The 20,133-nt window shown below is 49.9% G+C and overlaps 1 long non-coding RNA gene across 5 annotated transcripts; it reads left to right on the top strand.

The window, feature by feature from the left end:
• The first annotated feature begins 1,447 nt into the window (after nucleotides 1-1,447).
• Nucleotides 1,448-19,250, top strand: LOC117797226. 5 transcript variants are annotated; one of them, XR_004622146.1, is made up of 3 exons: nucleotides 1,448-1,814; nucleotides 1,908-2,047; nucleotides 3,346-15,012. It is a non-coding gene; the product is annotated as an uncharacterized LOC117797226 (long non-coding RNA). The 5 variants fall into 5 exon arrangements; XR_004622148.1 differs by lacking the exon at nucleotides 1,448-1,814 and having other exon boundaries at nucleotides 1,821-2,047; nucleotides 3,346-3,531; nucleotides 6,983-15,012; XR_004622149.1 differs by lacking the exon at nucleotides 1,448-1,814 and adding an exon at nucleotides 16,145-19,250 and having other exon boundaries at nucleotides 1,822-2,047; nucleotides 3,346-13,859.
• Nucleotides 19,251-20,133: the final 883 nt, after the last annotated feature.

Below are 20,133 nucleotides of genomic sequence, written 5' to 3'. Positions count from 1 at the left end.
CTGGCCTCCTCGTTCTGCCGTGCTCAGGAGGAGGATGAAATGGCTTCAGCTTACGAGTCTCTTCAGAAAAGTTTCTCCAGCCACAGGAGAGTTCGAGCCACTCTCTGGCTGACCCACGAGGTCCTAGGGGGGTTTGCTGCCGAGCACTGACTGTGACTCGGGGATTGGTCACTCAGAGTCCCCTCAGGTGGCCCTGTCCCCTCCTGATTAAAGATTTGCCTCAGCATCTTTCAGTGGAAACTTTCTGGGCTAGATGAAGGCTGGATGGCGAGGGCTGAACCCCTGCCCCTGCTGCTGACAGGCCGGGAGTCCTTGGGCAAGTCGCTCGGTCTGACTTTGTTTCTGCATCTGTGAGATGGGGATGATGAGGATGGTGGTGACGTTTGCTGTCTCCCCACAGAGCTCTTAAGGTGCTCAAACAGGAAAATGGATGGAGGGCCAAAGGTCCGCTTGAAAGCCGACTGGAAGTGTGAGTTACTGTGTTTGGGGCTCACCTTTGACAAAAGGCAGGACTCCTCCTTCCACCTCACGCAGCCGCCCTGCCGCCCTTGGGGACGAACAGGGTCGTTTCTCCGCTCAGCTCACGGCAGCCGCCGGGATCTGCTGCAACTGTGCACGAGCAGGTGCGTTTAGCTGCAGGTCTGCACCAGGGCGCGGACGTGGCTCCCCTTGGTCTCTCGGGCTTTCTTCCCTGCAGACCCTGGTTGATCTGGGGCCACATCTTATCAATCTTCACCTTCCCTTTTTCTCTTCACGGGCGATAGGGAGAGACAGAGTCACCGTGTCTCCTCATTTGTGTCCGGAAGGCCAGGCCTCGTGGCAGGTGCCGGGGAGACCAGCAAGTTGTGAGCTGCCGGCTGGCACGGAGCGGAGCCAGTTCCTGAGAGGACTTACGTGCTGTAGGCCAGAGCCCAACACATGCCAGTCGTTTTATAAACACTTAACTCGTCTTCTCCTTCTCCTTCGTCTCCTTCTTCTCCTCCTTCTCCTCCTCCTCATTATTATTATTATTATTATTATTATAAGTACTACTACGGGAGCACTGAGGATTGGCCTGGTTTTGCAAATGTGTTTCCTTTGACTTCTCCAGCCTATCAAGTGAAAGGACCCCTCAGCTCCACACTGTGGCGTATGTCATTGTCCCTGGAAGGCTTTAGGGTTGCAGGTCTTCCAAGGCAGGCTCTCAACACTGCTTTGGCTTGTGGGAGCTCCTAGCCCATCAGAAGCCCTGCTGTGGAGACCGGGGCATTAGACACTGGGCTTGCAGGGGTGCCGAGGCCCCTCAGCTCCTGGCTCATCGGGCAGGGCTCTCCCCAGGGCTGAAACTCGCAGGAGGGCTCAGCTGCAGGAACCCACTGGTGTTTGCTGTCGGCCGCCAGCTTCGGTCAGAGGAAGTTCTGCGGCTCCTGGATGGGCGGTCCCGAAGGTGGTGGAGGACTTGTGCAGGGTGCAGAGAATCCGTCTGCGATTGCCTTGCATACTCCCGTCTTCAGAGCACCACCCACGCTTTACAGCAGGAGACGCTGTGGCCCGCCACCAGGGAGAGCGGGGCCAGCTGGCTCCAGGTTCCAGCGTGAGGTCTCCAGACGCTGGAGAAGTGCCGTGTGTGCGGATTCATGCTCTGCGTGGACCACGGCTCAGAGCGCATTTGTCCACTGGCGCCTTCCTCCTTCCAAGGACACCACCCTTTTGAACAAAAGAGAACCCCAAGTACTCATTACCCTCATTTTATGTAAAGCCCCAGTTGGGGCGCGGTGGCTGAGGATCCCCTTCGGTCCTTGCCCTTTACTCTGACTTTGCTGATTCGCATTTACGTAAGTGCTGGGTGGAAACAGGAAGGTGTTGGTCTAGCCCAGAGGCCTCTCCAGACGCCTCCATTTTAAAGATTCTCTTCTGTTTGTTCACAGTGTAGCTTAGGTGACATTTTGTCATGTTTCTTGTCGCATGTATCTTGCTAACTCCACGGCCCCCTCCTTGAAGACAAGAGGAGCATCTTGCATCCTGCATGACCCTTACACTTATTGCTGGAGGAAGATTCCATCATCCGGTACAGTATTAGTCCAACTACCCTTTCTTGAGCACCTAAGCTGTGTGACTAGGGCCTGAGGGAAAACAAACATGAGTAGACGTCAGTGAAAAGTGAGGCAAGAGTGGAGAATGTTTCATAGAGTTTGGTAGGAGCGGAAAGCATTAGGGTTGAGAGAAGGCAGGTAGGAAAGGATGAAAGGGGAGAGTTGGGGGGTGCCTGGGGGCCGAGGCACATCGTGAGATTAGGAGTATCCCAAATGGAAGGAATGCGATCCAGGGCACAGGCAGATGAATTGATTCTGGAAAGAAGAGGGTCACCCCTTCAGTAGACTAATGGAAGAAAAGAAGATGGAGCTGCATTTGGACATGGATGTGGAGGGGAAAGGGGTTCACCACTAATGTCCTTGGGTTTTCACTATTAAATGAATCAAAAAGGAGACATGGGTCCTGACATGAGGGAACATATGGTGTAAGGATCCATGGACTGGGGTGACTTAGAAAGTGGCACCTGTGACACTGAAATGGCCGTGTGGCCTGACGGGGGGAGATCCAGGAAGAGGGAAGCTAAAGAAAAGCAAAGCTGGGAAACAGTTATCCCGAGGGTCCCCTTTCCCTCGCTCCCCTGCCCTCAGCCCACGTCCCAGGATCCTGAAGCCCCCAGGGGGCACCCCACCCACCTGGCCTTCCCCAGGTTCCGAAGTTCGCGGGCCCAACTTCCCCCTTCCCTCAGAAGGCCCTTTGCCGGTGACCTGTCAGCTAAGTGCTGCCCGTGTTTCGGCAGCTGCTCCCGGCTTTGGGCGCTTTTCTCTCTCGGATAACAGCGTCATATGCTTGGGGGGTGGGGAGGGCCCAGTAGCTTTTGTTTCGCACAGACTTTACATCAGCTCTGGATCAATAGGCCAAATCGTTAATTCTCAGAGAGACCGTTCAACAAAGTATCAATTTACCATATGGCCAACTTGTCAAATTTACCAAAATAACCAGTTTCCCAAAGCTTGTTTCAAGGCGTACTCCATGTATGAATATATTCATGCATATATTTGTCGCAAATATAGTCAGTGAATATAAATACATGCTTCATGCATAGTCAGTGATTCTGAAGATGTCCGACAAAGAGGAGTATATTTTTCTTGTGAATATAGTTAATAAATATGTATTACGGGCTGGATTGTGCCCCTACAGAGTTCATATGTCGAAGCCCTAACCCCCAATACCTCGGAAGGTGACTGTTTGGAGATGGGGCGTTGAGAGAGGTAATTAAGTTAAAATGAGGTCCTTGAAGTAGGTCCTCACCCTTGTCACTGGTGTCTTTATAAGAGGAGATTAGGACACAGACGGGCGCAGAAGGAAGATGATGTGAAGATACAGGGAGAGGACGGCCTTCTACAAGCCAAGGGCAGAGGCCTCAGAGGAAACCAAGCCTGCCACCACCTTTATCTTGGACTTCTAGCCTCCAGAACCGTGAGAATACACATTTCGGCGGTTTGAGCCACCCAGCCCAAGGTATCTGGTTATGGCGGCTCCAGCACGCCAACACAGTCATCTTACGGCTGTATTTTAAAATACGAGATACATTTCGTCAGTATTTTAAGGAATGATTTGATAAAATTTTCGAGTTTTAGAGCAGGGTAATCTCAGATATATTCAAGAAGAAGATATTCATTTACCATTTTAAAAGTCTTAACATAAATCTGTTCAAATTCATTGATTCTTTTCAGGAAGACTATTTCTTCAAAGGAGATTTTGATAAATGGGGCAGGTCGGTCATGGATTTATGGCTCTTGGGGCTGCTTTCCCGATTCTACACGTGATTAGGCTGTCCTCCGTGCAGGGGGGCTGGCAGGGTGGCACGTGGGGGTCTACACAGAGATTCTCGTCGCACTCCTCGAGTGCACACCGGGCACGCTGCTAGCTGCCCTCCCAAAGGTGATTCCCCGAATTCTCACAGTAGGCTTAGGGGATAGGGATCCCATGGTACATACGAGAATATCAGAACTTAAGGCAGTTAAATAACTCCCCGTGGTCACTAGCTAATCGCTAGGGAGAACATTCCCTAGTTCTGATAGGTCTAGACAGGTTAAGTCCCAGCTCCACTGCGTGCCGGCTGTGTGCCCTAAGCCAAGTGGATTAACTTCTCTGTACCTCAGTTTCTTCATTTATAAATGGGAACAATACTACTACTCACCGGATGGGGTTGTTGAATGGATTAAATGAAATAACGTATGTGCTCGGCACAGAGCCTGGCACGTACAGAGTCCTCCAGTGTTAGCTGTTGCTACCAACGTAGGAAATATGCTGAGTAACTATAACGTCCCACGTTACATAGCAGTGTTTCCAAGTGCTTTCAGTTTTTGAGATGAGGAAAGCAAGGCTGTGAGATGTTGAGGGACTCCTCTGCGGCCCTCCGGTGTTTTGTTCTGATTGGTGAACCCCACCCATGTTTAGGAGGGCAATCAGCTCTACTCAAAGTCCACCAATTTAAATGTTAATCACCCCTAAAAGCATCCTCACAGAAACATCCAGAATGGTGGTTGACCAAATATATGGGTACTGTGGCCCAGCCACGTTGACAAATAAAAGACTCACCATCTCACCATCACGGTGTCTTTGCCCAGCTCCATCGAGAATTTTCTGAGAGCTTTTGCTTGTTACTGAACTTCACCCCTAGGCCCCAGATGCCCTGGGAAAGGGTGGAAGGGCTGTGGGAGAGGGCTGAGCCTTGAGCCCTACTCACTCCATCTTTTCTCCTTCAGAAGAAAAGGGCTGGTATGAAACAATTTACTTTATTGTATCAGATTGGTGGGGGTGTAGGTGAGCATTTTTTTTTTCTTTTGTCATTTCTTTTGATATAGTTGTAATGTTTTCATTATACATTAACTATAAGCTTGCATGCAACTTAATGAACCAGAAGGAAAATGTGTTTATAATCTTCTCTTTAATTATGGTACTTGTTTAAGGTTTGCTTAAGCATTGTTCATTTTTAAAAAATCAGTTTTATTGAGGCAGAACTGCGGACTTCAAAACTAGATTTTTATAACACTCTGTATCTTTGTTGAAACTCAAAGCTTTCTTCTGCATAAACGGAAATCTCACCATCTTGTATGTCAGGGGAAGGACACACCTTGGAAACTGGCCTAAAGTACAGGGGCAAAAATCAGCCTTTTAAGTGTTAAAACTATAAAACAGAAATCATAAGGCAACAGTTGTGTGGCGGTATTAAGATTATTATAATTATTAGGTAAACTTGCTAAGGTCAGGAAATAGAAATTCTCCTCCAGTAAACAACGCAAATAATACGACTGTAGGAATACTCAGCCGGCCAGATATCTAAAGCCTGCCAAAGGAAGGACTCCAATAAAAACTAGACCCTTGTATCTCGTCGCCCCGTGCCCCGGGAAGGCCAGACCTCATTCTCCTCGTTGAGATGGAGAAGTTCCAGGTTTTATATGGCTGCCACGTGGCAGGGAGCAGATGAGACCCACATGGTCTCTCTTTTACACCCCAATTGATCCAGCATCTTTGTTGCGTGCCTGGGGCTTAGGCTCTGGTACTAGGGTACAGGGGTGAGTGGAGGAGAACTCTGGACAAAAAAGTAAATTAAGGCCATTGTTGCTAGTCAGCCCACCTCGAGGGAAAACAGAGTCAGTTCAAAAGTCGCATTGTCTATTTGGAGTTAGAGACTTCACATCACATAAATGGGGAGGGCTGCCCAGAACTGGTAAAGGCAGAAGGAAAAAAGAGAGGATGAGCACTTTAACACAATTTACAGATGACTGCTTTTCTCACCAAAAAAAAATCTCCCAAACCTTGAGGAATGGAATTGGAGGGTGAAGGAAGGAGGGGTGCTGGCGACAGGCTTTCTCTCTCAGAGGAGGGAGTCACACCATCAGAGCTGCGAAAATGAATCATGTCTCTTCTATCAAGGCTTCGCACAGATTTTCTGGGAAACCTGTCATTGAGGATACACTAGAGAGGACTGTCCTTTTTGGTAGCTTAGCGTTTTCCGGAGGAGACAGAGTAAATCGGTTGGGGGACTAAATTGCAAATTAAAATAAAAATTAAGGTGTGTCATGTGGGCTACGTTTCCCTTTTAGGGGGGTCAGCAACGCCAGCCCCGTTGCAGGAGAACATGTCAGACTGGTCGCAGCAGTGTGAAGGGCTAATGGTGTGGTCCCATCTTTCATACTAGGAGCAGCTCTTTTCAGAATAGCACCAAAGAGCAGCAGCCATAGGGCAGCTCTAGGTTTACAAAACAGTCCCGCGTGTGTCGTTATATTTAAGCTTCCCTAAAGCAGATTTCTGATCCCTGTCTTCTTCATGATAGAGTCTAAGGCCACAGCTAAGGGCACACACTCTAACTCAAATCCCATGCTCTCCCGGCTTCAGCACAAGGTGGACGGACCCACTCTGTCTGTGGAGAGGGGCGGAGTTTCCTGTTGGCTCCCTGTTAAGAAGGACAGCAGCTGGGCGCCTGGGTGGCTCTAGCTCCAGCAGGGTGGGCTTCCTGCTCTGTGGGGAGCCTGCTTCTCCCCCTCCCTCTGCCCCTCCCCCATCCCCCACCGCTCCTACTCTCTCCCTTTCTCTCTCTCTCTCTCTCTCTCTGGTTTTCTCTCTCAAATAAATGGATAAAATCTTTAAGGAAAAAAAGAGAGAGACCATTTTGCCTGGGACTGAAGGATTTTCCAGGAAAGGAGAGACTCCTGGGCAAATTGAGACAACTGGTCACCTTACTTATTGTGTTACCAGAGTCCTCATAGGAGAGTCTTCAGAAACCACATTGAGCGGTAAAATTTTAGGATGACAGTTACATATGCATGGAATTTGCATATAATTTACTTCTACTCAAAGAATATTTGCAAGCATTTTAAAATTTAACATTTTGCTATTCTAAAATTGTCATTTTGACTACTTTTTCTTCCCTGTTTCTTCTTCATTGTTGTCTCAAATCTCCAAGGGGCGGAGGAGATGGAAGAAGGACAGAAACAGGAAAAAAGAAATCAGTAAAGACAGACATTTGCTCCCATATTTAAAATGTGGTCTTGGTTGCAGTATACTGAGGACTGATCTGTAGTAGTGATTCTCAAACTTGAGTATTGTACGGGTGGACAGCCCTAAGATGGCCCCTAGTGATTCCTGCCTCTTGGTATTCATGCTTTTCTGAAATTCTCTTCCTTTGAGTGTAGTCTAGATTGGGATTTGTCTTGGGGATGTCCCCCTCCCTACCTCCCAGACCCCCAGCTCTGGGGAAAGTCAGAGACCACGCGATGAGGAGCTGATGTTTCTAGCTAATAGCCAACAGAGACCTAAAGCCTACTGAACGCCATGCAGGGGGGCCTAGGAGTGGTTCCCCAGCATTGGTGGAGTCTTGAGATGATCGCAGCCTGAACCAACACCTGACCGCAGCATCACGAGAGAGCCTGAGCCAGAAACACAGAGCTAAATCCATCCCTATTCTCGACCCATACGAACTCTGAGCTAATAAATGCTGGTGGTTTTCAGCCTTTGTGTTGGAGGGTAATTTGCCCAGAAGTAATGATAGCTAATGCAAATGTGCATCAGAATCCCCTAAATAACAACTTGATAAAATCTGGACTTCTGAGACCCACCCATGGAGATTTTATTCCGTAGATGGGCCCCGAAGTCTTTGCTTTCCATCAGCAATCCTGGGAGAATCAGAACTGAACAAATTTTGCTTAAGAGCACGTCTCTAGAATAAACACTCCCTGGGAAGGTCTGGAGGGAGGGGAGTCTGCAAGGGAGGTATGGCTGCCAGATAAAATACAGGACACATGGTTATATTTGAATTTCAGATAAATAACAAAAGATGTTTTCGCCTAAGTATGCCCCCGTTCGGTATTTGGGACGTATTTATACTGAAACATTATTTGTTATCTGAAATTCAAATCTGACTGGGTATTCTATATTTCTAAGGCTCAATGCTATCCAGAGGTAAGGCCCCACCGTAAGTGAAGGCCCAGTGGGAAACGAAGTGGTGCCTGCCTTTGGCAAATGGCAGGATTTTCATCCCTGAGGGGCTGGTGAGGGGGCTGCAGGCTGACCAGCTGGGTCCTGCCCCTCTCCCGCCCCACGGGCAGGCTACAGTCCGGGGCCCCATGGACTGCCTCATCGGAGGGTTTGGGGGAGCTGCTCAGGAAACCCTCCCTCACAGCCTAGGGGGCTGGAGGCCCGAGAGGAGGTTGCAGGGTTAGTGGCTGGCCCCTCGGTGGCCAAGTGGTGGGGGCGACGAGGCCCTGTGCACCCAGCCCCAGGGAGAGGCTGGCCCCGCCTGTGTGGACGCCGCTGCCTGGTGGGCGCCACCCACAGTGCCGGGCTCTTGTTCCTTTGGGTGCGGTGTTATCAGCCTTTTCCAGAGCAGTGAATGGGTGCCAGGCGTCTCCCACACGCCTCCAGGGACTCAGCTGAGCACAGCTGCTCATAGTAAATGTGTGTGTTTCTTATTCTGAGTATGTCTGAGGCTCTGAGGAGTTCCATGCATTGCCGCTCTCCACCCTGTGAAGGAGAAGGATGCTTCCAGAGACGTTCCTTAAGGGCTGAGGTCTTAAGAACTCTGGCTTTTAATTCTTTTGTATGTGCTTTCTCATCACAGGGCAGAGTCTTAATTTTGATGTGTTTATTTTCAGCTATGAAATGTCTTCAAAGAGAGAATGAATGAGAATATGAGTGAGTGTGTGAGTGTGAGTGCGTGTGAGTGTATGGTGGAGAGAGAGAGATGGGCTGGCAGACTGAAGTGCTCAAGGCAGGGGTGGAAGATAAAGGCTCTGAACGTGTGCAGCTGCGGTAGTCAGGCTCGACTCTGTGTTGGAAGCAGACGCGCAAAGGGAGGTCTGGTCCCTGGTGCTCCGGCCCAGCCCTGCCCTGGGGTCTGACGCAAGCCCGCCAGAGCCCCCAGGAGGGGCGCTCCGCCGCCTCTCTCTCCCGAGTGCAACCGTGCAGGGCTGTGCATTTTTGTGAGACAGGGAGAAGGTTTGGGATCAAACGTGCACAATCTCTGTCTGCTGGGGGGGCCCTTGAGGGCTCGAGGAGAACTCCTCGGGCGTGGCTTCCTAACACCGGCACGGCTGAAACAAAACCAATTGGAAAAGTAGAAAGTGCAAGGATGATGCTGCCATGTCACAGCTGGAACCTCAGGGGACTCCCACGGTTCGGTTCCAGGACCCTCACCGCACACGTGGCTGCCTCGGAGGGCGCGAGCGTCCCTTGGATCCAGACACAGAGGATGGTATGGAGCGGGGAGGGGCCGGATTCCAGGCTCCCACTTTGGCCTTCACCTTGGCCTCTCCGGGTGTCTGCAAAACGAACAGCTGCCCCGAGGTCTGCCCCTGCAGCAAGCGCAGGGATGCATGTGACGGACGCACTTGGCGCGTGGCACCCAGGAAAGGGGAGCGGTTAGTATTTCACTGTGTGTGGTGGCAGTGCTGGGGTCAGCGGGGAGACAAAAAGCCCGGCTGAGACTGGGTTCATACCTACTTAGAGTCTGTTGGACTGGAAAGAACCACTGGCCCGTTTAATGCGGCCCCTGTGTTTAGAGATGACAAGACTCGGGTGCAGACAGGCGAGGGTTTGCTCAGCATCTCACAGCTGTCTCCCTCTCTGGAATCCGCATCCTGCCTGCACCTGAGGAGGAAGCCACCGCGGCTCGGAGCCCAGACCCTCCAGCGACACAGTTGCTAACGCGGCAACCCCAGAGCCCTGGGGGTCTGCTCAGAGCCGGCCGCCACCACCACTTCAGGCACAGCAGCCTCTCCCAAAGGAACGAAAGGGCCACACGCTCAACTCCTGAGAGAACCAATAATTAAGCACAAAGGCAAGTCTGGGTTTGAAATTAATGACTACGGAATTCTGACATGATTTTGAGATAAAACGAATCGTTTACACTAAGGTGCATCGCAGACGCAGCGTTGCTCAGGAAAAACTGCTCTGTTGAACGTAGGAGACAACGATCCTGTCTGTTCTTTTAATTCATGGCCTCAGGGAGCTTGGAGAGGGGAGAGGCAGTGAGGGTTTTGAAGCTTTCAATGCTTACTGGGCAGAAATAGGACTTTCTCTGAAACAGGTTAGCTTTTAAGGATGTGGCATTGAGTACTTGGTATGTGTTTTTCTTGTATTTATATGTTTAATCTTCATGATAGTCTTAGGAGATAGGTGCCAGAATTATCCCATTTTACAGATGAGAAAACTAAGACCAAAGAGTAACTTATTCAAGATCAAATAGCTAATAAATGGCATCACCAGGATTGAATCTTAGAATCTGGCTAGAGTCTTGCCCTTACCGACTGTGCTCTGCCACCTTGAAAGAGCCAACGTGCCAAACTTACGAGACTGGGAACTATTGCGACATTCCTCACAAACATATACTTTTCATCCAATTACTAGTCCAAGCTTAAGTGCAGGGGCTGAATCTCATGGGCCCTAATGCCCTAGTCCAGCTGCCCTACCATACCGCTGGTCTGGAAATTCCCTGAAAACATAGTGGGATCTTTTATAATCTCCAGTATCCACCCCTTACTTTATGCTGCTGGATGAAAACCAGGACCCAGCTCTGCTCTTCAGCCCACAAATGCTGTAAGGAGCCAGCACCAGGCTCAGTATTATAGTTTTTTTTAAAAGATACTTCCATGAACCCGCCCCTGAGAACCCACCAATATCAGCTTAAAGGGAGCAGGTTGGTTCAGTGAGAACAAGGAAGGGGTGCAGGGCCTGAAAACCTAGCCCGGTGTTTTCCCTGAGGTTATAGAGAGGCACCTAGTTTCTTAGTCCCCTCTTTCCTTTCTATTTTGATTCAGAGATGATGGTATCATTGCTTCTTAGGACAAGTTAGATTATGCGATGAGTCCTCAGAAATCTACAGTAAACTCGGTAGAAGTGAGGAATACGTGGAGAAGAGGCACTTGCTGGTAATTTAGTTTAAGTCAATGAATAATTGCTCTGATACCCTTTTTAAAAAAGATTTATTTAGTTATTTGAGAGAAAGAGAGAGAGCGGGGGGGGGAAGAGAAGAGGGAAAGAGAGTCTGAAGCAGACTCTGTGCAGAGCCCGACGCAGGGCTCGACCCCACGACCCTGAGATCACCATCTGAGCCAAAACCAAGAATCGGACGCCTAACTGACTGCACTGCCCCGGCGCCCCTCTGATACCCTTTTTATATGTCCGGGATATCTGCGTACTACACACTGTGCCCGTTCCTCCGCTCCTTTGTTTTCCATGTAACATAACCTGTAGCACGTTCTTGATTCAGTATTACTGCGTAAACATTTACCTCCTGCTTTCTCAGGACTTCAGAGAGTTTCGTTGTCTGGATGTATCAGAATTTATTTAACTATCATCTATGTTAAAGAACATCGTAACTGTGTCTCCTCTCGTGGTCTTACAAATAATGCTGAAATTATTATTTCCACGCATGTATGTATTTTTGTTTTGCCTTGGTTTTGTTCTTGTGGGGGAAAAATTCCTAGAAGTGGAACTGCTAGGTCAGAGGATATTTGTATTTAAATTTTAATATTTCCAAATCATCCCACAAAGAGGTTGCACCAACTTGCTCTCAGTGGAAGGACTTTTAAACGCTGAGTCCAGCAGCCTTCTTATCTGACTACATTCTCATACGAAATGCAACTTTGCCGTGAAGTGTAACAGGTAAGTCAGATGATGAATATATGAAATGGAATGATGAATATATGAAATGGAATGGATGCAGATGCGTTTGTCAAGATATTTTGAGCTGGCGAGGGGGAGGGTGGCCCCTGGAGGTGGCAATCTCATGGCAAAGGAGAAAAATTGGGTGTGGTTTTCACGTCTGGCAACTGTTCTCTTGTGCGGGATATTTGCCATATCTCACTGGCACTTCCTAACTCCGTAACCCCACCCAGTGGGGGTGCTTCCGATCCCCACCCAGGTTGGTAAAGGGAATATCTGTGACTCAGACTTGTACACTTTACTGATTACATCAGATCAGCATATGGACCTCAGCTCTGTAAAATCCACCTTTCCCTCCAAAATGTACCCGTCAGTGTGCATTCCTGCGTCAGGCTCGTCCACGTCTCCTGAGAAAATAGCAATTCCTTTGATGTGCGCCTTCCACAAACTCCCACCTAGTCTGGAGGATTCTGTATGTAGGTTATGCTGCCGTGGGACTTTCTGTCCTCACCTGAAGTTGTAGAGAAACCAGACCGGCTACAGACTGGTCAGCCGAGGAGATGAAAGCTATCAGCCACAGTAAGCGCTGTAGATTATCCGTGAACCTCCGTGTACATACCACCCTCATCCTTCACGACCAAGGATGGTAAGAAGTCAAGCACATTACTAACCAAGTTTGGATCTGGTATGATTTTTCTGCATCCTCTCAAATAACAGTAGGTGACAGCTAGCCTCATGTAAAATCATTCTTAGATGGTAGAAAATAATTTCCTGCTGTGCCACGCCCAACAAAACGTGCTGAGTGTCTACCCCATGTCCAGTCCAGGAGCAGGCACTGTGGGAAATATGAAAGAAATACAGGGGCACCTCGGTAGCTCAGTCAGTTGGGAGTGTCCCCCTTCTGAAAGAAAGAAAGAAAGAAAGAAAGAAAGAAAGAAAGAAAGAAAGAAAGAAAGAAAGAAAAAGAAATGTAAAGCAGTTGGACACAGGCCAATCAGAGGAGGAAAGTGTCGGTGCAGAGAAGAGCCGCAAGTCAGGAGGGAGCAGGTGAAAGCTGGCCGAGAGCCGCTCTGGCGAAGGCAGGAGAGAAGCAGCCTACTTGGGAGTCACCAAAGGAGGAATAAATCGGGCTGAGCACCACCTGGACTGCAGAGAGCACGGGCTGCATTCTGCTCTCTGCCTTACAGCTGTGTGGCCTGAATCGTTCTGAGCCTCTCGTCTTCACCTGTAGAATTAGGACAGAAATACCGGCCCCACTTCGCTGGATTATTGAGATCAGTGAGTTGGCTTACGGCACGCAGTCTGTCTCATCATGGGGAGTGCTCGAAAATGTTCGCTCCCTTCCTCACTGGTCCATCTCCGTGCCCCACCTCCCGTCTTGTGGGAAGGGATTGCCTTTGGAGGAAAGGGGCCGAGAGGGGTGAACCGTGATGTCTGTTTTCCAGGTGGTGCCACTGAGCAGATGGAGAAGTTCAGGAGGGGCAACTACTCCGAAGGGGAACGTAGGGCTGGTATGTTATTTTGGAGTTTGAAGTGAGAGCGGGCCAGTCCTGCTGGTGGCTGGAAACCCAAGGCTGAGCGCTGGGACCTGCAGGGAAGCAGGAGTCCTGAGCTGGGAGGCCGAGGCTATTCAAGCCACACGTGCCCCTGGACTCCTAGAAGGGGCAACAGCAGCTGTGGTGACGTGAGCAAGCCAACCTGAGGCTCGGGGCTCAGCAACAAAGACCCTAAAGGTGAAGCCGACATCCTATCATTGACCAGACCGCTTGGAGAATTAGGCACCCACCCCAGGGTCTGGCTGCTCGGTTAGGGGCTTTTATCCGTTTCTGAGTTGACAGTGAGGAGGCTGATGTCAGAACCCGGGGCTTCTGCCGTCATTACTTGGCAGAGTGGGTCTGAGGGTCCCCTGGACGAACTCCTGGGAAGAGGTGAATATTTTCAGCTGTGTATCTCAGACAGGTTTCCTGCCAGCGAGGGCCAGAACAAACCACATCATTCCAGCCACACGTACTGAGCTCCTTCCAGAGGCCAAGTGCCTGGCATGAACAAGGCTCTGTGTGTCGAACTGGAGTTGAGAAAGGTCACGGGAAACCGAGAAACAAGCGACCAGACCTCCTCCCCTAACCACTGGTGATAAACTGGTGGCACACTGCTGAGTCTCCATCACACCGCCGGCTCAGGTAAGAGATTCCCTGCCCCCCACTTTCTCGAAGGCAGTGGGGTTAAATCATGACTCCTGACAGCGGCTGGTGCCAACAGAAAGGGCAGCACATTCAGAGTGGGAGGACTACCCCTGGTTGATTCTGGGAGCTCAGGCAAGTCACCCAGGCTCCCCGTGCCTCAGTTTCCTCCTATGCGAGAGCACAAGAACATCCCAGCTTTGTGGCAAGGCTTAAGTGAGCACACATGAAAGCACTTTGTATGATGCGGAACTCCGTGAAGACAATCATAGCGCGGTATGGCAGGCCCATCGTGTTTGCCTTGAGTTACGTCAGGAAATTCCTCTGCTCAGAATCCGCGTCAGGGAGGGCCCTGTAAGAAGGTGAAATGGTTTCCCATCTGTTGTGGGTTGAACTGTGGCCCTCAAAAAGAAAATGTCCAAGTCCTGACACCACCACCACCCCTGCCCCGCAGCCTGTGAATGTGACCTTATCTGGAAATGGAATCTTGGCCGACGTGATTACGTGAAGGGTCTTGAGCTGAGATCATCCTAGAGTTAGGGTAGGCCCCACATCTAATGATTGTCTTACAAGAAAGGAGAGGGAAGTTTGAGGCACAGAAGGGAAGTGCTGCCAAGATCTGGAGTGATGTGTCCACACGCTAAGGGGCTCTAAGGATTGTTAGCTGCCACCAGAAGCTGGGACAGAAGCACGGAACCGATTCTCGAGTTTCAGGCCTTCCAGAAGGAACCACCCCTGATGTCTTGATTCTGGGCTTTTGTCCTCCAGAACTGTGAGAGAATAGACTTGTGTTGTTTCGGGTCATGAAGGCTGTGGCAATTCGGCATGGCAGCCCTGGGAAATGGATACACACTCACACCAAGGAGCCTTGGCGCGAGCCACGGCCAGCCTGCCGGTTCGCCGCCATCCGTCCATGTTCTCCTGGGCTCCCGACGCTCCCTGTGGCAGCTCTTGGTGCATGTTGATCAAGCCACTCCCCTTCTCAGAAGCTACAGTGGGTTCCAGATGATTCCAAGTGACGTTCAAACACCTTCTCCCATGTCTCTCAAAGTTTTGTTCTTGGGGGAGTGGCCTGGACGGTCTCGTCACCTGAGGGCATCAGGTCTGCCCTCCGTTGTAATAAACACAGTTGTGTGGCAGTTGGTAAAGGCAACCACAGTATGTGATGGTCTGTCTCTACTTGCTGCTCAGAGCGGTGGTTCTGAACCGTTAGGGTGTGTTAGAATCATGTGGAAGGCTGGTGAAAATACAGATCACTGTCTCCTTCCCTTCACTCCTCCCTCCCCACAAGTTTCTGATTTAGTAGGTCTGGGGCGGGGCCCACGATTTCTCATTTCTCACATGCTCACAGGTGATGCCCACGGTCCTGGACTACACATGAAACAGCATGAGCTCAGAACAGCGGTTCTCAAACTTAGCCACACGTTAGGATTACCTGGAAAGCTTCCCCAAACCCCATGTCTAGTTTGCAACCCATACCTATTAAATCAGAATCTCTGGGGATAGGACCCGAGCATCAGCATTTCTGAAAGCTCCTCTGTGATTTTAATATGCAATCAGATTGAAAGCCAGTGGCTTAGAGGCACTCCCCTGTCCCCGGCCCGGATGGGGATGGGTTGGGAGGCTGGGAGATGCCCTGGCTAGGCTTGGGGCCCGTCCCTTGCAGCCAGGCCTGGTACCCCACTCTAGGGGTGCATGAGGGAAGGAGACAGACACCGGAGTCCTAAGGGGGTGTCACTATTTTCTGATACTACTTGCTTTTTGAATTTCTCAAATTGTTCAACTCCTCTTTGTTCTCCTTTCCTTATCTGCAAAATGGGGACAGTAAAAATACCGACCTGAAAGCCAGCCCGGGGTAGATGAAAGGAGGAGATGTCTTTGAATCACCTGGCCCAGGCGCTGCAGAGGGCAGACACTCAGAAAACGCTCAATCCTCCCCTCCCCCACCGTCTGTTCCCTCCTGAGTCTGAACCGGTGGGGAGAACAGGGGCCTGCACACTTGTCCCTTTGTTTCTGGTTTCACTCCCAGAGTTTGGGACCTGATGTCTTAGTCACACTGTTCTTACAACTAAAAAGAAATCTTTAGGGTTACCTCTTTGTTTATTCTTCCAAGATTTCTTTTAAATATACATACCTATCCCCCCCTCTCTAAATGGTAGTATACGTCATACCCTTTTCTCTACTTTGCTTTTTTCACTTAACGATCTATTTTGAAGATTACTGCAGTCGTCTTTATTTCTTTATAGAAATATTTCTGTATAGAAATACTCTTTATTTCTTTATAGAGCTACAGAACATTCTATCATGTGTGTTTGGCTCAACCATGGCTGGTTTAAGCGGTTCTTCACTGTCGGATGTTGGAGACGTGGCCGGCCCCTCCCTCTACAGCTGCAACACACATGCTTGTACCTGTTTTTCGTGTTTGCCAGTGTACCTTCGGGGAGGATTCCTGGGGCACCCCCCTGCCACCGCCGCCTCCCCTGGGCCTGGCTGCAGAGCACAGCCGCCTCCCTTCCTTGCCGTGCGAGTGGACAGGCCTGGACGGCAGGAGCAGCCCCAGAAAGGCGGCCTCTTCTTCCTTTCGGCGCCCCCCACCCCCCGTCTCATCCCAGCGCATCCTACTGGGGCCACCCAATTCTTCTGCAGAACTCTAGCTGTAAAGGCATGTGGGAAGTGTAGTGTTGGGGTTTCTTGTCTCTGCACACGGGGAAGCTCCCAGAAGGGGGTTGGAATGCCAGTCAGCACAGGGGCTCACTGACTCAATTCCTTTGTTTTACAAATGGGACATCGAGGCTGGGGGCGGGGTCCGTGCTCGTGTTGCACGGTCACATTCCGGGAACCGTGCACGGCTAACAGCCCTGGCGTTTGTTCTCTCGCTTTCACGCCCATGCGAGCGCTTGTGAGTTCGGAGTCTCACTGAATCCAACACCTTAGAAAGGCACAAGCCACTCCACATGACACAAACTTCGAATTTTCTCTATAAAACAAAACCCCTCATAGTCTCCTTTTGGGGGTATTATAACATGTTGGTGACTGTAATAGGCTGAATTGTGTCCCCCCCCCCCAAATCCATATGTTGAAATCCTAACCCCCCAGCACCTCACAGTCTGAGCAATTTGGAGCCAGGGTCTTTGAAGAGGTCATTAAGTTCACATGAGGTCATGAGGGTGGACTCGAATCCAGTGTGAGTGGTGTGTCCTAAGAAGAGGACATTTGGACACAGGCACGGGGGGAGGAGGGGGTGATGAGAAGACAGAGGGACGGTGGCCGCCTGTAAACCAAGGACAGAGGCCTCGGAAGAAACTAAGCCTGGCAGCACCTTCACTGCAGACTTCTGGCTTCCAGAACCGGGAGGAAAGTGCATGTCTGTTGTCTGACCCACCCCGTCGCTGGTACTTTCTATAGCAGCCCTAGCAAACTAATGCAGAAAGGTCCGGTACGAAAAAACACAAACACGCACTGGTAAGAGACTAACTTGGTCTCTGTGGTAAGGTGCTTCCCTCAGTGGTTTTTGCCATATGCATTCGTCCTACTGCCTTACCTCTGGATGCTTCTGCCAAGCCAGACTCTCGCTCAGAAAGACAGTTTCTCCATCACGCACTGTTCAGAAGTCTCTGGGGTGGTGAACTGGCTGTCGCTTGAGATGGTCGCAGAGTCGCCACCCCCCGCGGAGGACAGCCGGAGCACCTGAGAGCTTGCACCTCATTGGGCACTCGCTTTTTCTAACCCACCCTCTTGGGGAGCTGTGGCAATCTTGCCCTAAATGTGTTTTGCCCCCATTTTCACAGGAGGTAAATGTGGCATGCAAAATGCATTTTTAATGACTGAGATCTGCATTTGAGAGTATTTTCCATCTTTACTGGGTCATTAAGTCTTTAAATTCCTCAATATTTTAATGATTTTTATAGTCCAGTGATGTGCAGGCTTGCTCAGGTTTTCGTTCTCTGCACGCTCCCTTGCCCGTAAGAGGCTCCAGCAGGAGCTCACCAACGGGTTATTGAACACATGGCGCTGTTCCGGGCAGGTCCTTTCTTGGCAGCTTGTCTCTGGCACTGGCAGTCATTATAGCAGAAGCTCCTCTTACCCAGGCGTAGGTTCTAAAGGCAGGAAGGATGGTCCAAATGACCTTTGGAAATCCTCTCGGAAGTTGCCATGTTGGAGATCATGATACCATTTCTCAGTAAGTCCAGTAGGTCCAGCTTCCCTCCAGTGTTGGAACAGAATATCGTCTTTCTGTGGAACCCACGTGAAGGACTGGCCTGTGTCTGGGAGCCGTGTTAGAGCTACACAAAGCCGGGCTACTCCTTACGCAATGAGAAGGCAGAAACCAAGACCTACTGGAAATAGCAGACTCATGTCCATTCACTGAAGGGAAACGCAGGCAGAATTTCCTGTATTTTTTAGAGAGTGCTCCCTCTTCTCTCTCTCTCTCTGTTAATTTTAGTTTTGCTGAACACATTTATAACATGGCTCAGTACAATATGGCAGAGAGAGAGAGCAGTCATTGCTTTCTCTTGGGTTCAGTGTCCTCACCTGTAAGATGTATGTTTTGGGGCTGATCCTGAGGCTCCCTTCTAGACCTTCTGACATTGGCAAGTTCAAGCTGAGGCTCTCAGCGGAGGAAGACAGGCCACCTAGGACAGCCTTAATAACCCAGCATTCTAGAAAAGCACCAGCCCATTCCCCACGCTGCCTGGGAGTGTCGTAAGACAGAGTTTGGTAAAAGTAGCAATGGGTTCTCTAGAAGAACGCCTGCTAATTCACCCTGCTTGCCTCCAGTAACTCTTCAGTTCAGCAAACACTTTTTTTTAAAGATTTTATTTATTAATCTATTCGAAAGAGAGAGAGAGAGCAGGAGGGAAAGGGAGAGAGAATCTGATGCAGAGTCCACGCTGAGCGTAGAACCCGACATGGGGCTTGATTCCATGACCCTGAGATCATGACCTGAGCCAAGACCAGAGTCAGACACTTAACCAACTGGTCCACCCAGGCGCCCCCAGTTCAGCAAATCTTACTGTAGCACCTGGTAAAGACAAGACAGTGTGCTCCGTATTGGAAAGGTAAAGGCGGATAAACTGTCCCTGACATTGTGGAACTCCCCATCTTGGTATAGTTTTGAATGTTTTATCTTAAGTGAAAAAGCTGAGCATTTTCTGTTTGGGGGTGCACTGAGAAAAATGAGGGTGTATATCAGAAAATCTTTTTGCCTTTAATTAATTTCCAAATTCACTTCTCTTTGGGGCTGTGGAAATCATGAGCGCTATTCACCAAATATTTCTGTTCTCCTTCAACTGAGCGCGTAGTAGGATTATATTTTTCTGAGCCACCGAATTTAAGTGTGGCTGTGTGACTTGCTCTGTCAATGAAATATGAAGAGCATGGTGGTTTTACTTCCAGGCAAAAGCCTTATCAGCCATCACAGGGCGCTCCTGTGGTCCTCCCCCTGCCGTGTCACCAGCCATGCTTCAGGTAGCGGAAGGCCATGGGTCGGCCTCTCTCCATGAGGACAAAGTGGGAATACAAACCTGGCTGATCCCAGATGGACGCACAGGAGGAGCAAGTTGTTTTAAGCCACAGAGATAGAAAAACTTTTCTCATGGAAGTTTCCAACGCATGAAAGCAGAAGCAAGAGGATATCCAACCCACTCTATCTCTTACTTAGCTTCAGTGATTATCAAGACATAAGCCTCTGTGATTCGGGGCTAGCTTGTTACTACAGCACAACCTGGACTAATCCTACCTAAAAACAGGGGAAGGGATGTTATCTTATAGAAATAAAATATTTATAGAAATACTACGTGACTGACAGATAGGTAAAGAGCCTGGACATGAAATTCATGAGATTTGATTTTCACGCCATATTTTTCTTCAAGTTTTTTATGCTTCTTAGGAATTCAGGAGAGCTGAACATCTGCGTGAATTAGCAGATGTAAAAGTTGCTGGGCGCTTAGAACAGAACTGCTCTGTGGACTCCTTGTCTTTTTTCTCAGCCTAGACCCACCTCCCTGGACTCACCGCCCCCCCCCCCCCCGGGCTCNCCGGGCTCATCTGGCAGTTGGAGCTCATCCTCTCACTTGCTAACAATGTTTTTCAGGTAGGGACCCGGGCGCCCCGTGGCTTTGCACGCCAACCTGCCTCCGTGCCCTGGGCCTTGGTTTCTCATGTCTTGTGTGGCAGGGATGTGCGGCTGCTGCTGACTTCCGGAGAGAGCTCCAGAAGCTTAGGCCTGTGGAGAGTTAAGCTCTCTTCTCGCAACAGATCCCGTTTTAGGTAG

The sequence above is a fragment of the Ailuropoda melanoleuca genome, chromosome 20, assembly GCF_002007445.2.
Source record: "Ailuropoda melanoleuca isolate Jingjing chromosome 20, ASM200744v2, whole genome shotgun sequence".
Lineage (NCBI taxonomy): Eukaryota > Metazoa > Chordata > Mammalia > Carnivora > Ursidae > Ailuropoda > Ailuropoda melanoleuca.
Note: the sequence above shows the minus strand (reverse complement) of the source record. Positions and strands in the feature narration are given on the sequence as shown.